The sequence below is a fragment of the Dermacentor andersoni genome, chromosome 7, assembly GCF_023375885.2.
Source record: "Dermacentor andersoni chromosome 7, qqDerAnde1_hic_scaffold, whole genome shotgun sequence".
Classification (NCBI taxonomy): domain Eukaryota; kingdom Metazoa; phylum Arthropoda; class Arachnida; order Ixodida; family Ixodidae; genus Dermacentor; species Dermacentor andersoni.
In genome coordinates, this window is record NC_092820.1 from 125,166,192 (window position 1) to 125,193,499 (window position 27,308).

General features: G+C 50.9%; 1 protein-coding gene across 3 annotated transcripts in view; it reads right to left on the reverse strand.

The window, feature by feature from the left end:
- Nucleotides 1-27,308, reverse strand: part of LOC126533863 (maleylacetoacetate isomerase-like) — a 72,001-nt gene that overhangs the window by 21,715 nt on the left and 22,978 nt on the right. The window lies entirely within an intron of this gene.

The window sequence follows — 27,308 nt, forward strand, 5'->3', positions numbered from 1 at the left end:
ACGTTCCGAGAGGTTCGAATCATGGCCTCCGAGATGACAACGGCGCACCGCTCGGAGGGAGACCATGTGTCGGTGGCCACCTTTGGATTGTGGAGTTTTCTGCAAGAATTACCAGAGGAAAATTTGGCGTTGGTCGTTAGTAGGAGGTACATATGAATGTGCAAATGCATGATTTAGACGGTAATTCTGATTACAATGGTTCTCCATTGCTGGATATGTGCGATGAACCGAACCTTATAGTAGTTAACATGGAGGATAAGTGTCACGGACAGGTAATGGGGCAATGCCGAGAATGTGCAGGCGAGCATCGACAACGCCTTAGTATAAGAAATCGTCTACGAACAAGTAGTCCAAGTGTCGATAGCCTAGGTAGGGGTCATAAACATATAAGCTTAAAGGGACACTAAAGGTTAATATTAAGTCAACGTGGACTGTTGAAATACCATCCGAGAAACCGAGAAACGCTTGTCTCATGCGAATAATATAGTTATCTTAAGAGAAAATGCGTTCTGAAGCGTCCGCGCACCTCTAGCGCAGTTCAAGTTGCCCGCCCTCCGATCGAGGAGTGGCGACGTCAAGGTCTCATGGTGACGTTGCGCCGTCGGTGAGTAAAACGGCGCCCGCAAACGGCGCTACGGCTTTTCTGCACAAAACGCAAACGCGCGGCCAGAAACAGAGCCAAGGCAGAGCTGACAGCAGCGCTAAAACGGAACTAAGGTGGCTAGCGGAAGGGAAAGCGCGCGACGAGAAGCTGGTTTATCTTATGACGCCAACTTTGACTCTCGTTGCAATGGACGACCCCGACAAAGACACATTGGCTCGCGATACTTGGCTCGACTTCAGCGATTTAAGCACCGATGAACGTGACCTGCTGCTGAGGGCTTGCGCTGCCGGCGTCGTTGCGTACTACTACGACTGCAACCGTATGTCATGGCTGTACATATTCGTACATTTGTAGCTTTTCCTTCATGGAAACCAAATGCCGCGCTCACCACCCCGTTTTCGACCTGCAGTTGTTCTTGCGCTTCGGAGAATGCAGGCAAGACCGCAGGAACTGCGCTACGGGGAAAGCATTGCTTTGAAAGGCACTCCACACGACTTCAGTAAGCCGGCGTTGCTCTCGTAATCCTCTGGACGAAAGTGCAGCGAGCACGCTATGCGATTTTTCGGCTCTTTGCCAACGCGCTGTCGCAGAGGTACGGCACTTAACCAGTTCGAACGGATAGGTTCACTCGTTGGCACACAGAGATAAGTAACGTTGGATTCACCGCTGCAACTGCCCTTGGCCAAGTTTCGCGGACCGTTCGCGCATCCCACGATATCACATGGACGTGGCATTCTCGCTGCTTGTTCCAAATGCAAGTTTCGCGAGCCAGCAGAACCAGCGCAGCACGACACGATAACGAAACAACTGAAACTCCAAAGCGTGCGCGTCGAGCACGCAGAGCCGAGCGAAAACGAAACCTTTCGACCACCCATACTACTGAAGGGTAACGTCAAAATGTTATTTTTTTTTTAGGATCGAATAGAAGTAGACAAGTAAGATTTTCTTCCGTCTTATGACCTAATGAAATGATCTTTTTGATACGAGTAGTTGAGTACTAGTGACATAAATTATGATGAGGAGTGCCTTCGTCATGTGGCTAGTACCGGAATGTGGCTCAAATCGTGTCATGCTTTTACCTCAATTTCTCGGTTACTAAAGCTCTGTTCGCGATTATATTGACGCCTTAGACGTTCTAGAGCATTGCTTTATCAATTTAACTTGACTTCATACTAACCTTTAGTGTCCATTTAATATTTGGGACATACCGACGCAGGACAGCAACCAAAAGTACCAGAATGCGCTAAAATTAATGAAAAGTAAAAAGAATATATCACAGAACGCACAGAGAAGAAAGTGGAGGCGTTTCCTACAACAGCCTACGAATAGAATGAACTGGAAAGCAGCTGGATTTAAGACAAACGAAGCTAAAGAATTGTTGGAGTGGAAAGAGGAAACCACACAGGTGACTGAACAAGGAAATAACTTAAGCCAAGTAAGAGCGTAAGGAGGTATCGAGGGATTATACAGGGGCCAGAAGGTTGGAAGCACAGGAAGAACTACTCTTTCGATGGAACAAGTACCGAGAAAAGAAAAGAGTGGCGAATGCGCTCGTGCAAGACAAAATTAAATACACAAGTGAACGTTGGGTGCGTGAGATTCGCAAAAGAGACAAAGGCGCACCAAAAGGATTCCGGAACCATATAAGAGCACCCGGAGCTCCAACTAAAATTCGCTAACGGACATAAAGGATGAAGACGGTAACATTTTCGAAGGAGACGATGCGCTGCAGAGCATCAGAGGCGTTACTAGAAATAACTTCGGCACGAACGAGAGCGTAGTCCAGACTTAACCAGGTCCAGCAACAGCGAAGCCTGTGAGATCAAAATGTAACGTATAAATCTTTTACTGGAGAAAAGCAGAAGAAAATATCCCTAATAACGCGGCAACGTGAGTCGATTACGTCTCAATACCGCTAATCAAACAGCTGGGTCCAAAGAGCAAGGCACTGCTGACTATGCGACAGAACAAGTGATTAAAACGAAGGAAGTTCCGCTTGGAAGGCGTGAAGGCTGGTTCAATTTCATCTACAAAGGCAAAGGTCATAACGATAATACGAGCTATAGTATAGACCAGCTACAGTATAACGTCAATGAAATACAGAATATAACAATGCAAACCGTAAAATTAGATTTGTCAAAATGAGAGAAAAAGAAATGTCTTGCGGGAGCTGTAACATGATTTCGGACCAGGCACAAGCCTAGACCATAGTATTTTTTGTAATAGCTCAATGCATAGAGATTTCAACAGCTCAGAATAGAGATTTATGGATTGCATTTCTAGATATTGAGGGAGCTTATACGACAACGTAGGCAGTGTTGTAATCGCACCGCTGGCACGAGTTGTTGCAAACTCAGCGCTGACACCCGTTGTTGCAATCGGGTCGCAAGCCCCAAGGGTAGCGTTGGCCTGGCGGCCTGGGGCACTGGAAGCATCCGAAGGTCTCGGCAAAGCATGAGTCGACTGGTAACAGAACAACTGGTTTATTCTAACATCGCAAAAGAGCGGGCGGTCAGGTCGACCGAAGTGAGAGACGGGAGAGCACGTAACTCGACAGAAGAAATCGGAGCCTCTCTCTCGGCGTCCGGGGGCAGCTGCTCTTATAGTCTCGGAGTTGAGGGCGAGAAGGAACGCCTCGTCACTGGCGCACGTGACGGCGCCACGGACACGCTGAGAGACAGGTTGAGACGAGTGTAGTGACGCATCGCCAGGCCGGCGCCGTGGTCAGACCTCCTCGCTTCACTCTTGGGGAGCTCCTCTCCCCGGCTGCCGCGCTTTGACAAGCGTGGGCACACACACACACACGCACACACGAAGACACGTGGCACTGAAACACGCCTGGACGCGCTTGGCGGGGAGGCGTATCGGCGGCGCTGAACGGGCCAAAATGTCCGCCGCTTTGAACGAAGCCCCGGCGTCCGTTGCATCCGCGCCGGCTATACCGCGCGTCGTAGGCGAAACGTAACAGACCGCCCCGCCGGGGGAAGGAGATCCCGATGGTCAGGGGACTGCATCCGCTGTCCGGAGGGATGTCGCTCGATGATGCACATAACCGAAGTCGGGCGTCCGTCGGCGTTTCTTGAGCGCAGCGCACGGAGAAGGCCTCGTTCTCTCGTTCAGGTTCACACAGGACACTGCAATGTGACTTCGGGAGAGTTGACATTTTTGTTCTCGTTCCCGGCAAGCGTTAGAACTACGCCGAAAGTCAACCGCTCAGTCAGCAAGCATGGCACAACCCTCACTAAGCCCTGCCAGGCTCTTTCCCCTTTTATACTACTGCCTAGTTCCTTACAGTAGTTTAGCAGCACTCAGAACGCGTCCATAAATCGGAAAATTGCACTAGAAAGCACATCATCACTTTGAAACACTACACAAAAGCAATATGTTAAAAATCCTGCCTCAGGAAGAAAAACATCAGTAACAAACAATTTTGAGGCTGATTCCCACGTTAGGGGCTTCGAATTAAGCCATCGGCGTTACCGTTGAGACTCCCCTTTTTGTAACGCACCTCAAAGGAATATTGTTGCAAAGCGAGGCTCCAGCGCAGGAGGCGGCCATTTGTGGAAGAGATAGTCTGCAGCCATTGGAGAGGGCAGTGATCCGTCTCGAAGCATGCGAAGCGGAGATCGCAGCGAGCGACCGTACACCAGCTCAGCTGGCGAAAACCCCGTGGCCGCATGCGGCGCGGTCCTCAATGCAAACATCACCCCAGGTAGGCACAGCTCCCAGTCAGTTTGTTGTTCAAAACACAACGCTCTTAACACGCGCTTCATGACGGAGTGGAGCTTCTCAACGGAATTCGACTGTGGGTGGTACACTGAGCTGTGTAACAGCTTTACCCCGCACCTTTCGAGAAAGGCTGTCGTCAAAGCGCTAGTAAACACTGTGCCCTGATCTGATTGGATTTCCGCAGGAAAACCAACTCGCGCAAATATAGACAGTAGTGCATTGACTATCTCAACTGAGCTGAGTTCTTTAAGCGGCACTGCTTCAGGGAACTTTGTCGCTGGGCAGATCACAGTCAAAATGTGTCTGTACCCCGTGGCTGTTACCGGCAGAGGTCCCACTGTATCAATAACGAGCCGCCTAAAAGGCTCCGTAATGATAGGTACCAACTTCAACGGCGCCCTCGATTTGTCCCCTGGTTTGCCCACCCGCTGACAGGTGTCGCATGTCTTCACAAAGTGGTCTGCGTCCCGAAAACACCCTGGCCAATAGTACTCTTGCAAGAGACGGTCCTTAGTTTTCTTAACTCCTAGGTGTCCGGACCACGAACCCCCATGCGACAAGCGCAACAGATCCTGACGGTAGCACTGAGGCACGATCAGCTGATCGAACTCCACTCCCCTGCGGTCTAGATACTTCCGGTACAGGACCCCACCTCTTTCCACAAAGCGAGCATTTTTCTTGGCGATACCTTCCTTGACAATGCAGCGGATGTTTTCTAGGCTGCCATCCTTCTTTTGCTCGGCTATCAAAGCCGACCGGCTGACTTTTAGCAACCTATTAAGTCCATCTGACGTAGGCGCGATGAGCAAATCTGCAGATAGCTCTTCTAACTTTCCCGCATCGGGAATTTCCTCTCCAGTATCTGGTGCCTTTAACGCTACAGGCTCAATTTTATTCAGTTCGGGCGTGCTCTGAATACCAGCTTGCTGCGCCTCTGACCCTTTCTCATTGTTCGACAACGTCGGCCCCGCAACTACTGCCTTTGCAGCGAGCTCCCGAACCTTCGATCTGGTTAAGGCCTGAACGCTAGCCTCACCAAACAAAAGCCCCTTCTCGCGCAGGAGGTGATCGGACCTGTTCGAAAATAGGTACGGGTACTGGGGGGGCAGCATAGATGACACTGCGGCCTCCGTCTCAAGCGCTCCGAAAGGTAATTCAATAAGCACTTTTGCTACGGGCAGACACACGCTATGAGCTTCCACGGCTTGCTTGATCCATGCACACTCGCCCGTGAACATATCGGGTTCTACGTAGGAGGGGTGAACTACATCCATCGTAGCTGCGGAATCGCGAAGCACTCGGCACTCTTTCCCGTTCACGAGGAGGTCTCGCATGTAAGGCTCGAGAAGCTTCATGTTCTCGTCAGTGCTGCATAATGACAAAAACACGACTTTTGTTTTTGTTTCTGGACACTGCGCCGAAAAGTGACCCGGCTTCTGGCACGTATAACAAACGCGCGCTTGCCTCGTCTCGAACCGCTTTCTGCGTTCGGCTTCGGCTGCCGCCGTCTCCTTACGTTCGGTCGGACTGCTTTCACTCGCATCCGCACTACGTGTGTCCCCCTTTGCTCTCATGGGCGTGAACTTTGGCCTCTCAAACTTGGAGCCAAATTCACCCTTTTGACCATCCTTAGCTCCGCGAGCCCGACGCGTCACAAACTCCTCGGCTAGCTCAGCGGCTCGAGCCACCGTACTAACGTCTGGCCTATCCAAGACCCAGTACCGCACGTTCTCAGGTAACCGACTATAAAACTGTTCTAGCCCGAAACACTGCAGAACTTTCTCGTGGTCACCAAACGCTTTCTCTTCTTTGAGCCACTCCTCCATGTTTGACATAAGCCTGTACGCAAACTCTGTATATGACTCACTTCTGCCTTTCTCGTTTTCCCGAAACTTCCGACGGAACGCCTCCGCTGACAACCTGTACTTTTTTAGCAGACTCGATTTCACTTGGTCGAAATCCTCTGCCTCCTCTCTTTTCAAGCGAGCGACTACGTCGGCCGCCTCGCCGGGTAACAAAGTGAGCAAGCGCTGTGGCCACGTTTCCCGAGAGAACCCCTGCTTCTCGCACGTTCGCTCAAAGTTAACCAGGAACAAACCAATGTCCTCTCCAAGCTTAAACGGCCGCATCAGGTCAGTCATTTTGAACGATACTCGTTCTCCTGCACCGTGTGCCTGACTTCCATTACGAGCGCGTTCCATCTCTACCTCGAGACGCTTCATTTCCAAAGCGTGTTGACGGTCGCGCTCTTCTTTTTCTTTCTCTTTTTGTTCTTTTCGTTCGCGCTCATCTTTTTCTTTCTGTTCTTTAAGTTCGCGCTCCTGTCTCTCTTTTTGTTCTTTTCGTTCGCGCTCATCTTTCTCTTTCTGTTCTGTACGTTCGCGCTCCTGTCTTTTTGCCGTCTCCCTCTCCTCAATGGTCTCAAGGCATTCCGACAGCTCGTCATCCTCAGCCTCTAACTCAAGAATAGCCCTTAGCAGTTCTGGTTTTCTGAGTTTGTCTGAGACTTCGAGACCCAACTCTCTTGCAAGCTCCAGCAATTTCGGTTTGCGCAACGACTTCAAATCCATGGCTGCTATGAATGCTGCTTTCTCTACTGCCTTCTATTGTCTTGCCGCAAACTAACCCGGCAGCAACGACAACCACAATTACCAGCTCTGTTTCTGACACTAACAAAAGCCTGGCAAAACTCAGAAGAAGAAAGTCCCGCACTCACCAAACCTCGCAGCCAAGACCTCAGCGCAGTCGTTCCGCTGCAGGCAACCAGTCATCACACAGGGCTCGTTGCACTGCTCCCGGATGGTCGTTGTGCTGCTCAGCATACAGTCAACCGCATATCTTCGCTGCTGGCCTCCGTTGTCGCGATCTCACCGCTACCAGCCAGTTGTTAGAATCGCACCGCTGGCACGAGTTGTTGCAAACTCAGCGCTGACACCCGTTGTTGCAATCGGGTCGCAAGCCCCAAGGGTAGCGTTGGCCTGGCGGCCTGGGGCACTGGAAGCATCCGAAGGTCTCGGCAAAGCATGAGTCGACTGGTAACAGAACAACTGGTTTATTCTAACATCGCAAAAGAGCGGGCGGTCAGGTCGACCGAAGTGAGAGACGGGAGAGCACGTAACTCGACAGAAGAAATCGGAGCCTCTCTCTCGGCGTCCGGGGGCAGCTGCTCTTATAGTCTCGGAGTTGAGGGCGAGAAGGAACGCCTCGTCACTGGCGCACGTGACGGCGCCACGGACACGCTGAGAGACAGGTTGAGACGAGTGTAGTGACGCATCGCCAGGCCGGCGCCGTGGTCAGACCTCCTCGCTTCACTCTTGGGGAGCTCCTCTCCCCGGCTGCCGCGCTTTGACAAGCGTGGGCACACACACACACACGCACACACGAAGACACGTGGCACTGAAACACGCCTGGACGCGCTTGGCGGGGAGGCGTATCGGCGGCGCTGAACGGGCCAAAATGTCCGCCGCTTTGAACGAAGCCCCGGCGTCCGTTGCATCCGCGCCGGCTATACCGCGCGTCGTAGGCGAAACGTAACAGCAGGGAAGTGTTATGGAATATTCTCAAACACGAGGGCATACATAGATTAGGACTTCGTGGAGCTGAGTTACAGAAATACAACCGATTGCAAATTGTATTAGAAGGCCTAAACCGCAAAGCAGTTGTGGAAATTCACTGAGGATTGAAACCAGGATGCCCTCCGTCTCCATTGTTGTTCACGCTTTATGTTAAGAGCTTAGAAAGATGATTGGAAAACAATGAATTAGGTTTTCATTGATCTTACACCCGTAACGGGCAAAAAATGCAACAGAATGTCTGTGGACTGACGTATATGGACGGCATAGTGCTACTAGCGGACAATGCAAGAGATTCGCAGACTTACGAATATGTGTGGCAATGCATCGACAAATCTAGGTTTTAAGTTTATCGTAGAGAAATAGAGAATTTTGATTTTAAGGATGAGTAGTTACTTGATTTAAGTTGGACAGCAACTCATACCCATGATAAATCAATATGGATAGCTGGGTGCACGCATAAATGAAGAAAAAGAAAAAAAAGCTCACTCAAGCGCCCACCAGGATAATCTGAGGATAAAGGGAAATCGTAATGCAGCAATGATCAAACACAGATCACTTCAGAACCATGTAGAACCATTTTGTCGACAACATAGGTCATCGAGTAGTTCATGGTGCGATGGGCAGAGCATCGGGCTGCTGTGTTGACAGAATCGTTTTCGAAACCAACTGTCTGTCCTACTTGGGTCACTGGCTTTGTAACGCTGAATATCGGCCACTCTTTATTGAACATCTACTTTAACCCCACTGGGTATGTGCCTTTGTTTAATGACAATCTTACGAAAGAAAGCGTATTCACCAAGCTAAATGCGTTCGCAAGATCAGCAAGCTTACGGTGCTCGCCGCTGCAGAAACAATCGATGTAGTCGACAACAAGGGTGTATGTAGTGATAGCACAGGTGCGAACTTCCGTACCTACCTCCGAACTGGGCCATTCACAAAGCACGCCTGTCGCAGCTGCCAACGCAAAAAGGAAATTCGGCGATAAGGGGTTAGCGATCTCACAACGTAACGCCCATCTGCGCCTACCGACCTGCAGCCGGTACGCGATGAAACATGCTTTCTCAGCAAATCGGTCCGCAGGTCACGACTGTTACGTGAGGATAACGGGTGTGTTTTTCTTTCTTTTTTTACCCACGTGCTCAAATGGGCTATACGAAATTGTGCAGCCGTAGTTTTCGCTCATGATGGGCCTAGGCACGCCTTGCTGCGCAAAACAACTGTGTACAGGTGGATTGTTCCAGTTCAGCAGGTGCTTACTCAAAAAGCGGCAAGTTGCGTTCGTCGAGGCTTTTCAGTATAGACTAGTAGGTTTTTAGGTGCTCATGGAATCACTGCGTTGTGTCGCAGTGGCTAGAAATTGCGGTACCCCTCCAGGTCGATCACCAAATCTGGTAATTTGACATGTTACCTGGATGCCTAGCTCTGTTGTATATTGACAGTAAGCCTACACGCACTCATAGCTTGTACAATTTTTTTTTTTTTTGAAGCGCTTGCGATACTAAGTTTTTTCGTGCAAGATGAAAGAACACGTTTAGACGTCTCAAATTAGTAAAACTTGCCGCTGTTGGACAGTTTACTCTCGCAATGTGTGGTATTAGCCCAGGTCTTTCTCTTTTCTTTCTTTTTTTTTTTTTGCGGTAGACTGCCGATTTTCAGTTATTTAAAAATTACAAACGGACAGAGAGGCAAACGTCAACCAAGGTGGCATCATATTCCGCCCGATACTTCTATTTATTTTGAGGACGACAGCAAAACACCTTTTCTGTCTTGATCTCCGTGTAAATGTTACTCCCCGTATGCAGTGCAAAATTCATTTGCGAAGCCGCGATATCTGTGCCCGAGGTTTGTCGTGCTGTTTGCGGAAGTAGAATCTATATGCAAACAGACGGGTTGCAATTCTGCCATACAGGATGCCAGTACATCCTGTATGACATCCATACAGGACGTCAGAAACTGGCCAAATAATCTCAAGGCACTTCCAAACGAAACGTTGACGGAAGCCATGAGGGCGATGCAGGAAGCTCTAGGCGACTCCATCAAGCTGCGGCCAACCAAAGATCACATCCGCAAGGGAATCGTTGGCTACTGGAAGAATCATTTCTCGCCCGAACAAGTCACAAGGATGAAGGAACGAATTGCACTCAAGACGCATGGAAACAGAAGTTGAAGACGGGAGGAAGTGACAAAAAAGAAAGAAAGAAAGAAAAGGCGGCAGGCCGCAGAGATAAAGCGTAATAAATAACTTCGCAAGTTGGTAGTCACAAGCACGAAGATTATGCAAATACACGTACGAGAGTTGCGGAATGGCCGTTTTCAGAATTCAAGTCCAGGCCAACATTCGCCGTTGTCGGGAGTCGTTTTCTGAAGCCGTTTCGAAAAGCGAAGAAACTCGGACCACAGCCGTGCGTGTTGCTACAATAATTGGAGTCGACAGGTGTCTGCGGCCGCTTATAGACTTGGTGTACACCTTGGTGTACCTTGGTGTAGTAGCGTACGCGCTACCAGTGCACTCTCTATTTATTTATTTCTTGTTTTCACTCACGTGACTTCTCCCAGTACAGGGCAACAGACTGGGCATGCGCCTGCTTAACACCAATGCCTTTACCTGCTTCTCTCTCTCTCTCTCTCTCTCTCTCTCGAGTGTCAAACATAACTTGCATGTTGTATGCTGACGGTAAATCTTCAGCCTTAATTTGTATCCATGAAGTTGTTTCATTTGCATTATTTTGTATACTTGAAATTCTTATGGTGTGACGCTTTGCTTGAGGCATTCTTATGGTTCTGATAGCTGTCTTTTTTTTTCTTTTTGTAGTGATTCAAGGTTCGTGTTAGTGTGCTGTGGAACGTTATTCTAAATAACATTAAGTTTCGTATTTTGGATAAATAACTGAAGCACTTTTCGCGAAACTAAACGCTTGTGCGCGCGCTGACGGTTTCCTTTTCAGCGCAGCTCACGAACCACAAAAATTTCCTGTAGACGTCTGGAAGGTGCCTTACCAAAAAGTTCGATGAAGTCTTGTAGTAGTCTCGGCAAGTAGTGATTTAGCTTATAGGCGTCTAGAAAACGTTGCGTAGCGAGCGCTATTGCTGCGCTTGGTGATGTCGTGTAGGTGCCTATACGCGGGAACGCGTTTAGACGCCTATGAAACTTCATTGGTGCTTCAAAGTCCATTTTCAGGCGTTGTTTCAAGAACTTTTAGACGCCGATTAGGCATTTTAGAAGTGCTTTAAATGAGTATTGACATAGCATATCCCACTTTTCGCGGCACCTTTCACTGTAATATGAAATATTTTACCGCAACATCTTCATTGAAGGTCCCAGACCTTGGAACCTTAGACCAAACAGTTGAAAGTCTCAAAGTACAACTATTTATATAGAAAACAGCTTCGGTATCGTTGCCCAGGAGGTATATGTGTCTTGAAGGAAGGTGCGCCACGTGGAAGCGAGACATCGCGACGTTCTGGCACTCCCTCCAGCTCACTTGGAGGTCTGCTGTGCGGCTACGTTGGGCAATGTGTGGCAGCGCAGAAGACTACCGAACGAGTTGGGGACGCGCGTGTCAAAACAATGCGGTGTCCTACTCCCACATAATCACCTTCTGCGCCACGACATACTGACGTACATCCATATGCTTCGAACAGTCGAAACAGCCACCTTTCTGATGCGCCGCACGTCGTATCGGACGATGCTTCGTGCGATATGCGTTTTTCCCGTTTAACGCCATCAATTATCTGCAGTCAGATTGCCTGCTGACGTGCGATTCCTTGGCTTGCGTCGTGGAATAACACTTTCGTTAGCGCGAGGTATTCACATCCTTATATAGCTGTTCGCTTTGTGGCATTCCGACTGTTCCAGCTGTGCAGAATACTATTTCTCATTGAATGCTTTTTTTTGTGTATTTCTTTTTTGTAGCTGTAGTTGTTTGGAACTTTCGCCTCGGTTGCTCGTAGGATGCGTAATGGTTGTTCGAAAGAAGCGTTGAAAAACATGTAGCATGGCTGTTAAAGCAAACCATGCCTACTCACCGATAATTGCTACCTTGGTCAAACGAATTCGAGATGAAGTTGTAGTACGTTTGTATACAACAAGGCTTTCAGGGTATTGTTCTCTTGAACTGCAGATCACACGAGTTGTGGGAATCGATTATCTGCAAAAGTATTCTGCAGGTCATCAACAGTCCATCCAGCATCGTTTGGCGTTCAGCGAAACTCTATCGAATGGACTAACGTACTCGCGTAAGGCGATAAAGTGTGAGGCGCGTGGACGTGAGCGTGTGACGACAGCATTAATTAATGGGACGACGATGACATGGACACTTATTTAGTATGATCGGACGAAGATGCGTCACATTCTGTTTCGTTACGACCTGGGCCGATCCAGAAGGTGGTACGATAGGAGGGAGACTCTCGCTTTTATAAGCGATTTGTTGTCATGCGAGGGATCGCGCGTTTCACTCCTAATTCTTGGGGTAGGTACGCATGTGCTCTTCCCCCCTTTTCAGACGAATATACGCAGCTATGGGACGTAATGCAAGCGCCATTCTCCTCGTGTTAGACCGAGAGAAGCTCGCACGTGTCTGTAGCTTAAAATCAAGAGATCTTGTTGGTGACCTGGTTCGACCTTCGTCTCGGACATGTAATATTTGAAGCGAACTCACGACTTTTCCCGTGTTTTGCCGACCGTGCCCGCTGTTAGGTGTTTCTGCTGCTGCCTGGCCGAATAGTGCTCTCACAGACGATGATGATTATGATAACATAAACTTGTTTAGAAAGTTGTGGTGCGGAAATCATCGAGATTGAAATGACTTTCTCACCGAAAATATCGAAGAAAGCAGGAGCCGATGTGGGCACGACCGTACTACTCGGCGCCTTCTTATCAAGGGGTTTTGAGGAGATACCTTTAGTTTTATTGACAGGGCTTACCCCTCAATAGAACTAAAGGTAGCGACGTTCCTCCTCGCCTCTCTTCTTCCTAGCTTCCTCAGTGCTCCCGCTTTCCCTCTTCGTTCACCCTCGCAATTTGGTCATTCGCTCCGGGGCCGCCTATAGAGTTAGACGAGGTGAGACATTAAAAATTGTTGTTGAGTGTTTGCCCATGGCATATTATACCGTATTTAAGGTTTGTTTACTGCGTGTTGTGCTAATAGCGGTGATGTAACGCCATGAAACTCGCAGAAGCAGATGATTTTTGCGCTTTTTCGGCGAGTAAATGTGCACTTCTCCTGCCGCTTCGCATTGGCTGCCTGCTTCCAGCTGGAAGCCTTTCGAGGCTAGTTTGGTGGACAGATTTCTTTTAGTGTCGAGTACTAACGCAAAAATCTGAACTATTTGTCTCGCCAATTATGTATATGCGATTACACGATGTTCATGTACCCGCCAGAGCTTTGAGTGTTATGTCACCCACGACTAGCTGTCTCGGTTTGCACAGATCAAGCCGCTTCCCGAGTTATTTCCATCGCATTGTTCAGATTGCTTATTTGGCTTTCTAGAGACCCGGCGAGAAAGAGCTGCGATGAAGTCAAGGTTTCGCCGGTACACGCGAGAGCCGATGCGTTTGCGTGTGTGCAGCACTATGTAGCTGCCGACTCAACAACTCGGGGTGTCTTTCGCGCTATTTGAAGTGCGTACGTATGTACTTGCGTCCACCCAATCGACTGCCCTGCGTCGAACTTGTGCAGCTTCATAATTTAGTCCTCTTAGTACGATGATGACTGAACGCAAGGTGCGACATATTCGCCTGAATGACGCGAGCGTCGTGTAGAAACCTGCGCGATCAACGCGGATCAACTATTCTCGTCGTTTCGTCATGACGCTGGCCTCTCTTTATGCAGCGAAACTGGTCCTACCCTTTTATGACAAACTGGTGCCGTTGGCTGTCAAGCGCAAACACCACAGTGGAACCTGTACTTCATTTGTAAGCTAGAGCGTATGCAAGGACGAAATATACACATACAAATGGTTTCCGTCAATCAGCACTTTCCCCGTTTGCGCAGTTCGAAGTCAATATGAGCCAACAAACTTGTGCACCGCTTTATTCTGCCGTGACGGCAAAGGGGAGAAAGCCTACTCACAATTGTAAAAGTCATTTACACTTGGTAATGAACAGCCTGTCCTCACAAAATATATATGCAGTACTTAACAAAAGCATGGACTGACAAAGTTGCGCACTCTCAGTACTACAACGATAACGCATGTTACGTTTCTAGCCCGATATACGACTCCATAACTTCATACACCTGTTGACGACGGCGCAATTAGGAAAACAAATCTGAACGAGCACCCAGAATAGCACCCGTGCATAAGCTCCGTCCCCTGTCGACAAAGGAAAAAGCTCTGTTCGTACACGTTTGCACCTCCAGTACTCATAAGATCAATCCCTAATATAAAACAAAAAATTGGAGGACGCTTAAGCTTCGCCTTCAAGAGTCGAACGCGACAGCGTTCCCGTCGACCTGCCAAGGGGCGTAAGACAATGCGCTACGGCGCAGCGATCACTTTTGAGGCGCCCCGCATCGGACTTTGCATCCACTAATCACGCGGTTAGCGCCGAGCAACGCAGCGTTCGGCGCGGCAACGAAACGTGCGCCTGAGCAAGCGGAACGAACCAAAGAACTCGGTGTCTTTGAGGGAGAAACGATCTACGCGAGCCAAACGATGGGCCTGACGCCTCAATGGCATCGTCCTCTATATCGCTTCGGAGCACCACGCAGACGCATGACTCCTCGGAAGCAGCTCGGCACACATCGCAGGGGACGCTTTTTCACCAGACGCGCTACGGCGCAAAGATCACGTCAAAGCGTCCCGCATCGGACGCTGCACATAGGAATCGCGCTGTGAGCGGAAAGAGGAGCCGCGTCGCCTAAACACGAGGGTTCGAGTGATGCACGCTGGAAGTTGGAAGGGGAAGGAGCGAGAAAACTTATTAAGCGCAAGGGCATCCTCGTACCGTTCCCCGCACGGCCCGAAGGGGAGAAGCGGGCGAGTGGCGCGCCACGCGTCGGGGCAGCGCCGCACATTGCGAGGAGGGGTCTTACGTGTTTGCCGCAAGATGGCTCTGCGTGTGCGCAGAGCGGAGTAGAAGAAATGTAGCGGAAACGTACTTCGCTACTAGTGTAACTGCGACTTCTGTAAGTTACATGCTCATAATTACCGATATACACCGCAGTATAACTTTCTACGGCACGTTTCTAAGGCAACACCGCATTCACTATAGAGGGGGCTTTTGTACCACTTTGAAGCATCGAGCTTGTAGCTGAGTGGCAGCGTCTCCGTTTCACACTCCGGAGACCCTGGTTCGATTCCCACCCACACCAGCTTTTCTGCGGCACGAGCTCCTTAACGCTGTCGCGTTAAAACAAAAGCTGAGTTCTTCAATGGCACGGTTAGCCACGAAACTTATCCAAAACATGCGAAATCTCTTCCGAACGCCTCACCCCGGAAACTCGACGGCCAACTGTCATGGTGACGAGTGCGCCGAGACGCGGAGAAGAAGAAATAGAGAAAAGGGCGCGTAAACTACCACGTGACGGCGCTCAACCAATTCGGAGACGCAGACATTCTCTCCTGCCTCCTCGCATGCTCCTCGTAGCAGCAGCGGCGGCGGCAAGATAAAAGTATGTCACTACCTAAGGGTGCTTAAAGGTCAGCTGCAACGAAATTTCACTTGGGCTAAATTGACTATAAATGCCTAGCGTACACTCTCAAAGTAATCTTGGCCAAGCCGCAGGGCTGGTAATCGCCCAATTTTGTTGTTAGCAGCTATTAAATAGCGCCTATGCAGACGACGCGCGCACCTGGCGGCAAAGCGGTAGCGACGCGGATATGGCGAATATTGAAGAACCGTACGCAAGTGTTGATCTCGCATTGCTCGCTCGTCAATCGCGAGTTGACGGGCGTCTCTCCCGGCGTCCGTTGTCCCTGTTGCGCTCGTGATTTGAGCTGTTGTTAGAATGCCGATGAGCTGCGTGGCCATGGGTTGCTCGAATACGTACTCGAGCACGAGCAATTGCTGTGCAGTACACAACGCTGAGTAGAGGAAGGCCGAACATATCTTTCTTGTTCCAGCTTCCCGACCGCAAGCGTGCACCGCGGCGCGGCAGGCAAGTGCGACGCGTACCAGCCAACCCTCACAAAGCATGTCAGCTACAGTACACGAAGCTGCACTTCAAGAGCACAGTCACTTACCCATCAAGATGTGCTTGGCAAACGCTTTCTCGAGCTGACTGTAAGTACCATATACGACGATGGCGCACGAAAACGAAGCTAATGTTCAAAGGTAAGTTGTATTTAAGGGCGATATTCTGGAGCGATCAATTCCGGTAGTGCATCATCTTCTAGATGTTTCGCGCGTCTCTACATCGGACGCGTCGAAGTAGACGAAGGAAATCCTTTCTGACACAGCGCCAGAAACGACCGGGAACCGCGTGCGCTACATCTGCCACGGAGGAGAACGCGACGCGACCGCAAAGTGTTGATGCGGCGGCACGCCATGCAGGAATGCAATGCCGGCACAGCGAAATCGGCGAATATTTATCACGGCCGCAGTCCGGCCTGTCCGGCCGTGAGTTTATGCACACACCGTTCCATAGATAGCAGTCGACGCTGTGGAAGCTAGGCGAGAAGTTCGGTCAAGAAAAGTTATCACTCTGTGCATTCAGTCTGTGCTTCGCTGCGCACCAACAGCGTTCGTTCGCGCGAGCATGCACGTGAGACTCCTCGCAACGAGTTGCAAATAAAAAACCCGAAAATAACCTCGAAAATAAAAATTTTTCTAAACAACCCCTTAGCAGCCGTATACCACAGTGCACGCGTTTGGATTGAAACTTGTTTGATTCAGCAGTGAGCCTATATAAAAACCGTTACGCACAATTACGGTCAAAAAACATCGAACTATATGCAAGTGCGAACGAAGCCATTGCAAGACGTATTTCTAGTCTACAGTGCGTTGACTGTTATTAGAGTCTGAATGCTTTGCTGTTATGTATGGAACGCACCGAGCCCCTCTAGCCCGGTCGCGTATTTACAATTGCTAGTAGGTACAGCGGGGCGTGGCACTTGCGGAGACGCCGGACGTATGCGCGCATGCGCGAGTAAGAGCGGGTGCGAGAGGAAATGTGGAGAGAGAGAGAGCGAACTTTTTGGTATGAGAGGGAGAAAATGTGGGGACTTTTGCTCTTTGCATATATGACTGCCTAGGCACTACGGAGGAGTTTCTTAGCGCGTGTTGTATGCGTTTGTCCCTAGGCGTGCAGGCAGAAGTCGCGGGGCGTGGTAGTGCTGAACTTTGCGTCACAAGTTGACGGCTGGACGTAATTACATTTATTCAATCGTGTTTTTTTACTAATTGAAACAACGTGTCATTATTTCGGATTATTGGCGGCGCCTTCAGGACACCAAAGCGGCAACGGGGACACTAAAGCTGGAACCCGGACTGGTCCGTGGGTTGGGGCTCGCGGAGGCCTGCGCGTGCCAGGGCTGTATAAGATCGGTTGTCCGCGACAGCGGAAGGCCAATTTTTTATGCTAACACCCCCTGGCACGCTTCGGCCAACGCGGCTCCAATCCACGGGCCGCCCTGCTTCCACCTTTGATGCCCCCGCAATCCCTTGGGTGCCCTGGAGATCCTGCGCCGCCTGCTTTATTACAACCTCAGGTGCCCTCGTGAGGCCTAGGTCCGTTTGCCGGTTACGTGTGCCCTCATGGAGTCATGCTTGTAAAAAATCCAAAAAAAAACGACCCGCAACGTATACAACACCAGTCGGAACCTTGAACCTTAATTCAGACACAGCGATCACCAAACGGGGCGTCCGTGCCCGCTGCCTCAGCGCGCGGAAAGCCGGCAGCGGAAACAAACTCGATTGCACTCCGCGATGCTGGCATATCTAGGGGACAAAGAGAGAAGTGGTTCTTGAAGGGAAAAGGAAAGGTTGACGCTATTTTCTGCAGCCCTTGCGGGAGCACGGGGGGACAAACGCCTAACACGCGCTAAGAAACCTCCTCCGTAGTGCCTAGGCAGAGTCATTCATTCAAGGAGCAAATGCCCCCAGATTTTCTCTCTCACGCCCGCTCTCATTCGCGCCAGCGCACAACGGCTGGTGATCCCTCAAAGGAACATCTCGTCGTCTCGTCTCTAGCACGGTCCCTACAGCTAACGCCGTCTGGAGGCCAGCCACGATACCACGGCAACAAACTTACGGTCGTTTGCTAGTGCGAAGACGTAGTTTATCTGCATTCAATAACTGCGCAATTATTTGAACAAACAAGAACCCAAGCTGCGCTCTGCGCACGGGCGTAAAGCCCCTAAGTAGCGCCATTCACTTCCCTCCTCCTCCGCTCGGCGCGGCCTCGACGGTGGCGCCGCCGGTGGTGGGCCTGCCGTAGCAGACGACGGCTAAAACGCTACGGGAGGAAATCCGCAGAAAAGTTCGTTCGAGCCCTGCGTAGCAGTTTTTTCAATCGAGATCTTTCTTCGTCAGTCGGTAACTGGCCTTTAGAATTTCGTGTTGGAATTGCGGAAGAAATAGAGAAAAGGACCATTATTCAAGGCGCATTTAAGGCGTAAAACGCGCGACGTTGAGAGTTCGTGTTGCAGAAACACGACGCAAGCACGCGGTGTACTCAAACACGCGCGTAATTACCAAAGTTTCAGGTGTTGACAGCGTGAAAGTATGTGTACGTGGTTTCGTAGGTTCATTTACGTACCTGCAGGATACTTTTGTTCAGCCGGCGCGTGAGAGATTGCTGACCGCACACAGCCGGAACGGCTGTGAGCGGTCAGCAATGCCTGGCAACAGGGCCGTTTTTTTTCATTGCGGGGTGCTTTGGTAATCGTGACGATATATTGTTTTTTTTTTACAAGTACTGTTCCAGGAGGGCACATGTAATGGCTAACGGAGGCCTCTGAAGAGCACGTGACATTAAAATAATGCAGGCGTCGCAGGGAATGTTCGCATACAAAATTGGCTGTCCGTGATCTTATACCCCTGGCATACACAGGCTTCGGCGAGCCCCATCTAGCCCTGGTTGTAGCTTTGGTGTTCCTGTTGCCGCTTTGGTTCCCTGGAGGCGCCGTCAATAATACGAAATAATGACAAGGTGTTACAGCTAGTAAACAAAATTTATTGAAGAAATACAATCGTGCCGAGGCGCCAACTTCTAAAGCAGCGCTAGCGCGCCCGCGCGAGTATTATGAAACGCCAACGAGGAATTTACCGGCCCACGTACGACTCTACGATCAAAGTGCACGTTAAACATCCCCAGGCGAGCTAGATAAAGTTATCCGGAGCCATCCACTACGACCTGCATCCTAACTTTATTCGCTTCGGAACGTTAAAAACGTTAATCACCACAAACCAAATCAATACATGCGGGCGTGCATTCGAAGCTGAAAGACTGCATCGTAAGTCATATTGAGCCTTTCAAAAGCGTCGAGAATATGCTAACTTCTGGTGGAGCTCAGAACACACTCTGAATAAAGTCGCTTTTATGTCACAGGCCAGCTGCAGATGCGTGCATTTCACCGCAAGACGAAACTACATGAAAGAAAGAGAGCACATTCGAAAGAAAAAAAAAAGTAAACAACGCTCTAAATACCACGCAGAGAATGAACACACACTTTTTCGAAGCGGAAGGCGTGAACTAGGCTCGAAATAAGAGTTTGTGAGTAGCCGTGGCCCTTACTTCACTACGCCGTGCGTTCTTTGCCACTTCCTCGAAGTCAGCCCGCCCGATCCTGCGAATCCACACTTTTTGCGTTGCGCCCGCCGGACGGCAAAGCAAAAAGCTTTTTGCCCTCGCTGTGTCTGTTGCGGCAACCGAAGGCGCAGCAACATTGCATCGCAATTCAGTTCTCGCCCCCACACATTCTATTACGCTAACACACTCCGTCAGTCCGCCTGCCGTACTTTCGTCGCGCAGGCCCAACAATGGAGGTCGGCGCGCGCTGGAAAGAAAAAAATATACAAAAGCGCGGCGCCTGCTCCGCGCTGGAAAGAAAAAATATACAAAAGCGCGGCGCCTGCTTCCACGTGACACAGATTGGCCAATGGGGGAGCGGAGGAGGCTGGGGCGACAGAAGGTGTGTAAAGCCCCTCAATCTTCCAAAGTAGCGCCATTCACTTCCCTCCTCCTCCGCTCGATGCGGCCTCGACGGTGGCGCCGCCGGTGGTGGGCCTGCCGTAGCAGACGACGGCTAACACGCTACGGGAGGAAATCCGCGGAAAAGTTCGTTCGAGTCCTGCGGAGCAGTTTTTTCAATCTAGATCTTGCTTTGTCAGTCGGTAACTGACCTTAAGAATGTCGTGTCGGATTTGCGGAAGAAATAGAGAAAAGCACCATTATTCAAGGCGTATTTAAGGCGTAAAGCGCGCGCACGTTGAAAGTTCGTGTTGCTGAAACACGACACAAGCACGCGGTGTGCTCAGACACGCGAGTAATTACCAGAGTTTCAGGTTTTGACAGCGTGAAAGTATGTGCACGTGGTTTCGTAGGTTAATTTACGTACCTGCAGGATGCGTTTGTTCGGCCGGCGCGTGAGAGATTCCGACTGTCTGCGGTCAGCAATGCCTGGCAGCAGGGCCGTTTCTGTTCCGCGCCTTTTACAGATGTACGTAGCTCATGCACAGGTTGTGGTGGCCACGAGCAACGTTTTCACACATAGGCGGTATAGATTATTTGAACAACGTACCAGCATATGAAATCGTTATTTATTGATTACAGTGCAAATGGTTAGAATTTGATAGAAAAAAAAGAAGGAACTTGATGGGACAACTGGAAAGAGGTTCAGAAAATAATTATCCCCCTCCCCTCATTGGCACCAGCAACACTTTTGTTGAAGTGCTAATTTTATCTCTGTATACTACGTGCGTCTGTATTCTTTTGCGTTGTAAGTTTTCACAAGGAAGCAGTGTTGCGTTAACTGGAACAGTCAAGGCACACAAGACAGAAAAAAAGTTGATTCTTGGGTTTTACATCCCAACACCACGATCTCATAAGGCACGCCATAATGGGGGCTCCGGATTAATTTTTTTCCAGCTGGGGTTCTTTAACGCGCCCCCAACGCACTGGACACAGGCCCGTTTTGACACGGGCGTCAAAAGAAGAGGTTGGAGGAGCCGTGGCACTTACTTCACAAAGCCGCGCGTTCTTTGCCACTTGCTCGAAGTCAGCCCGCCCGATCTTGTGAATCCACACTTTTCTTCGTTTTGCGTTGCGCCCGGCGGATGGTAAAGCAAAAAGCTTTTTGCCGTCACTGGGTCTGTTGTGGCAACCGTAGGCGCAGCAGCACGGCATCGCAATTAAGCACTCGGCCCTAACACATTGTATAAAACTACCGCGCTCCTTCAAACCGCCTGCCGTACTTTCGTCGCGCAGGCCCAAGAATGGGGGTCGCAGCGCGCTGGAAAGAAAAGATATACAAAAGCGCGGCGCCTGCTCTGCGCCGGAAAGAAAAAAATATACAAAAGCGCGGGGCCTGCTTTCACGTGACACAGATTGGCCAATGGGGGAGCGGAGGAGGCTGGGGCGACAGGAGCAGTGGAGGAGGAAGCGCCTGGGTGAGCGGGGTGGCGGAAAGATCTAAGAATGGCGCTACTTTTGGAAAATTGAGGGGCTTTAAAGGTGTGGAGGAGGACGCGCCAGGGTGAGCGGGGTGGCGGAAAGATCTAAGAATGGCGCTACTTTTGAAAAATTGAGGGGTTTTGCACGGGCGCGTACTGCAGCGCACCACGTGGCCGCCAACGGCAGGCATTACTCTCGGTGTCTGCGCTGGCGCTTGGCGCACTAGCCAGTATATCGTAGGCAACACACCGCGTGCTCGCGTGCCCGCGAGGAGACAGAAAACTCTCAGACGCGTCTCGCAATTTTATCGCGGCCAGAAGCGAGCGAAGACCCAACTTCCTGACGGCGACTCGCCGCCTGGACTGGGAGAAGTGGCTGGTGCGCGATAGACGATCAACACACGCTCGCCGACGGCTGCTCGCCAGCCACCGGCAGAGGCATTCTCGGAGCTGGAGGAGATGCCGCGATACTTGGAAGCCCAGAACAATGACCGTCGCCGCCGGCATGTTGAAGACGCCCATGCCGACGGAGGAAGCCGCCGCGCTTCCCGAAATTATGACGACGACGGCGCCGTCAGAACTTTCTGCGAACCCGCCAACTTCCAGTTCGGTGCCTGCAGACGTTTCCCGCGGCCTCCCGTACCATACCACGGCAGGAGGCAGCCGTTCTTACCGCGGGGGGTTCGCGGACGCGACGCGTCGTACAGCGGAGACGGCGACTTCAATCCACGGTTCGGTCCTGGGCAGCGGCCGCCGCATGCGCAGCGTAGGCCACCGCTACCGTGGGTAGTTCCTGGTCCTTCGACGCAGTGGAGGCCATTCCTCGTGCGTCGAACTCCTATGCAGAGACCATTCCACTGCGAAAGAGGGCATTCTCACCGGGGTGGCTTCGATAACCGGCCTCCTCTTTGCCCTCAGGCCGACTGTGTACACAACCAACAAGCGGGCAGCAGCGCACCGTGCGTTCCACGCCAGTCACCACTGGGCCGGGATGATATTTCGGCGTATGCGCAAGCTAGATCTGACCGTCACCGATTGTCTGAGCGGTGCGACGGTATCGCCGCTGGAGGGCGTTCTCGCAATGAGACTTCGTCTCTGCGAAATCAGGTGACGTCGGGAGACGAGAGAAAGAGCGGACAGCACACGCAGCGCAAGGGGACGACTCATCATGACACGTTTAGGCCTGGTGACGGCAAATGTGGCTCTGAGGATGGTGGCAGCCGGTACAGACGAGACTACGCAGAAACATGGTCTTGTGGTCAGTACAAGTCGAGAGACAGACGGAGCACTGCCGCTGTTGCTGCAGCCAGGGCAAGGAGAAGCGCGCTCACGGCGCGCGATGGAAGAGACGACGTCCGAGGCGCAAACGGGGATGGGACCAAGTTGTGCGTCCGAACAGACCACCGTGGCACCTCCGAGAGCAACGGTGAAGGCACGTCTTTGAAGGTGGCCAAATCAGCTACTGCGGATGCTCGCAATAAAACGGAGCAAGCTTCTGAAAGGAAAGTTATGAATACCGGGTGTCACGGAGAAGTCCGTGTCAGACCCAAACTTAAATTACGCTCAGACGATGATCCATGCTCACCCCGTAAGCGAATCGCGGAGGACAAACGCCGCAAGGACGATGGCAAGTCCGCATCGAAGGAAGGAGGCAGGTTCGCTGAACGTATTGCGTCCTTGCAGCCTTCCAGCAGAGACGGGCGCCTTCCCTCTCCAAGTCGTAACACAAGGGTACCTGCCGATCGCGGTAATCGGCTTCGCTGTGATGCAGCAGAAAATGGCGCAGTCCGCACCGGTGAGCAGATCGGCATTCCGCAATGCACGCAGAACGTGGGGGCTTCCCAGGCACTGACCGCAAGGGTTGACACCTCGACTGAGTCTTGTCCAAACGAAGGAACTCAACACCAGCTCGATGAGGCAGCAAGCACTTCGGAGTACAGGGCAGCGGGAGCTGCTGTTGAAAACATGCTGAAAGTTACACGTATCCAGGCGCCTAAGCTGACGGACGAGCATGAGTATCTGGAGTCTGCTATTAGAAATGTCGAGGACACAGAAGCTCACGATCCGGTCAGCCTTACGGGCTTCCAGTGTCTCGATGAGGACAGTGTTGCCCGACCTTCGTCTAAGAGCAATAGGGATCCCTCAGCACGCACAGATGGCGGATCCACGTTCTCTTCCTCCAAGGTTCATGATGAGAATGCAGAGGAAATTGAAGACACTGGTCTTGATGCAGCAGTGGGACCCTCTGGACGCTCTGACAGAAGTGCCGCGTCGGCTGACCCGCTGGCCCCGTTCGTCCGTCCGGCGAAAGACGTCACATCCGCGGCTAATCAGTGGCTGCGGTCTTCGTTTCCCGCCACCGACATGACCTGCAGCAGTCGCGAGGCGAGCCGAAGTCGGGAAGTCGTCGTTCCAGCTGTCTCCTCTTCGTTCGAACGGGTCGTCGAACGCGAAGCGCCACTTCCTTCCGCTGTAGTTTCTTTGTCCACCGAGGTAGACTGCGAGCAAGATACCGAATCCTTCGCATCGACAGCGCAGTGTAATGGCAACGAAGATGACGGCGAGGTGATCGTGTTGTCCGAGTTCTTCCCCACTCGAGACACAGCGTCCCTGTCACGCTGCAGCGCCGCGACGATGTCGGCTTCGTCGGACGCGGCAACGGTGACGATGAGTTCCTCGGTGGAAGACCTGCTGCCCGCGTCCTTGCAGCTGCCCGCCGACCGCGAATCTGCTGTGACAAATGCTGCACCAGTGATGGAAGACATTCTGTTCCAATTGAACACGTACACGGCTCTGTACGTGGCGAGTCTGTGCCGTGACGAGGAAGCGAAGCAGCAGGTGATTCGGCTTTATGCCCAAAGCAGGCGAGCCGGTGCAATGGCGGCCTGTGCAGCCGAGATCCGCAAGGTGGCGTGCGCCGCGGTCGAGCGGAAGCGCGTAGTTTGGAAGAATTTGACCGGTGTGCTCCGCCAACTGGCCAGGGCGCACTGGGTGGTTCCGGAGGCCGGAACAGGAGCCGGAGCAAAGATCGAGGAGATTCGTGTGCCTCGAAGACACCGTGACGTTTAGACGAGTGTAGCGCTGCTGTGACCGATGCGAGATGGCGCTGCAGTAGCACGTCGATGTTTGCGCAAAGGCGTAGTGTTGATTAGAGCTGCGTAAATTTGGTTGATATATTTGTTCGCGTGTTTTGTTCTGAATTATTTTCGCGGTTCAGTGCGTTACAGTAATGAGGTTACTGACGTCATTGGTGTTTATTTTTGTAATGCTGGTTTTTATAATTCTTAATTCTGCCAACTGTAACAAGCATAATTTTTATTTATGGCCCCGTAGTCTGTACGAATATTGTCGAAAGCTGCTGAGTTCGAAAAAAAAAGTCGCCGAATCGGAGTATATGTGGGAATCGGTGGTAAGCGCAATTTTCTGTGATGTTTACTGAAACGTCATCATTTTACTTAGTCACTTCTATGTATCCCAATGCTTCTCGCTCAATAAACGATGTAGTTCCATTTTGTCCACACACTGCTGCTTCTGTTACTGACTATCTAACAACTCTTCCAGGCTCAATGTACGCTCTGGTCCCTTTTTAATGCGAAAACATTGTATGCCCCATTACGTGAAAATCCGTCGGCGTGACTAAAGGATCGTGCCAAACATGGCCGACGCCGTAAAGACGCCACAATATCCTTGGATTGACGTCACATTTCTCAGGGAAGTTCCTGTGAACGACGTAAATCAATGCCTTTGAATAGAAAATGCGGCAAATTTCTCTTTGGGTGGGAATGGAAACCGGCTCTCCGGGGTGCGAGACGACCACGCTCCCCCTCCGTGACGGCAACTCCGCGGATCTTGCCAGTGACGTCAGCGCACACGTGACGTCACAGGCAAGCAAGCGAACGCGTTGAGACGCTCGGCGCGTTTTGATTTGGCCTTACCGAGGCGCAGTTACAATGCAGGGCTTGCGCAGACAAGGAACGCGGGCAAAAAAAGAAAAAAAAGAACGCACATTTCACCAAAGGGACTATATAATGCTATTGCGTTCCCACATGTAAGCAGACTTACGAATTTTTGTTCACTTCTTGCGCCACACTCGGCTTTTTCTCGCCTCTTGTTCTAGTTGTCTAGGGGATTAGCCGATAATGTTTAAATACGCAGTGGCCCAAGTTGTATAATTGGAATAGAGGTGGTTACTGTTACTGTGCTGCGTATGCCGCGCAGGCCTGTGGCCTTTTGTGTGTTCAGAAATTCTCATGCTACCTTAGGGGTTCAAGCTTTACCATTGAAACAGGTCACTGTCCCACTGAGGCTTGAGGGTGTGAGTGCCATTGTGGAGACGACTCAGCGGTGACTCGCTGAGCGAATATTTCATAGAGCTCGCTCGCGATTGCGAACGAAGCGCCGAAAACACAGCGCACACGAAGCTATCAGCACTGGGCGCACCCTATCCTCATCGCAGATGCCTTTCAATATAGGGCCCCCGCGGCCGCGCCGTACGCAGCAGTCGCCGGAGTAGAACGCTTTTCTTCGTCCCTCCCCTCCTCCCGGTGTCTTGCGTGTGACGGAAGACGGCGCGCATCGTGCCCGCTTTCCTCCCTTGCGCGCGCGAGATGAAGCCGCCATCGTCGGCTCACCCTAGCACGATGTCACTCGCACATACAGCATACGGTGCGCGGCGACAATGTTACCGCCCTTGGACTTTCTACAGAACATCACGGCGACGCCGACGGCAGAAATGTGCCTGGAGTGTAGCTATCGCAACAAAAAGACAGGAGGGCACTAAAGACGCTCGCCGCCCGTTTACGAGGAATATCGACCATTCTTATGAAGTAATAAACTACGCGCTAGCATTTAGTTGAAACAGTTCCGAAACACAATAATAGAACATTTGTAACTTTGTTCGAATAAAAATAATGCAACATGTTCTTTTCTTTCATATTATTCCCCAGTCTTAGGAAATAAACGTGGGTCGCTTTTAACGAGATTGAGAGTTTTTCTTTAATGTACACTTTCAATAAAGTAACATATTTCTAATTTTGACGTCCTGAGCAAAAAAAAATGCATTACTTCAAAGGTTAGTACAAGAATAAAATTGCACAGGCTCGTTATGCGAATAAAAGTTTTTCTCTGCGGTAAATCTCAACAAGCTTGCATGTACAGAAAGGTGGAAACAGTCCTACGCATGAGCACGTTTGAAAAATGTAAGGTTTCGGAGAATCTTTCTTAAGAAGGTAATTGGTTCACAAATCCAGAAAATGTCATGAGTTACTTCCCCTTTACTTCCATTTGCACTGGAAATAAAGATATTTGCAATATTATAGATGCGTGGCCTTAACCATTGTCACGAATTTAGGAAAAGTCACATTTTGTAAAATTGTCCTCTCACGACGCCCTTTGGTGAGCATTCAACAGTCTACCTCAGCGTTTCTCATGGACAGCGAAATGTGTTCACCAGTCATTCAAGATTTCCTGGCCAGGGAGCAGCTGTTAGATACGGCATGCGGAACGCCTGGTGCCGCAGCTTCATGCAAGGAAATCGACCGCCGCCGCTCACACATTCCAAGGCTTTTGTGCAAGACGGCACGGATTATTAACCTCGAGACGTCGCACTGAGCACCACTGATATTCAGCAACCTGTGAACGCGTGCACGAAAAGTGTGGGTGTGTGGTTCGTCGTGTTCGCGGCCCCCTAAGTGTCCGGGCGGTTAGACGAGTGGCCCGACCGTTCTCAGCAAGTTCCGAGAACCGGAAGGAAAACTCCTTGGCATCATGACAGCGGGGTTGACATTCACGTGGGGGGACGACTAGCGAGGAGGATCCGAAGAAGTAAAAGCCCTTTTTCCCGCCG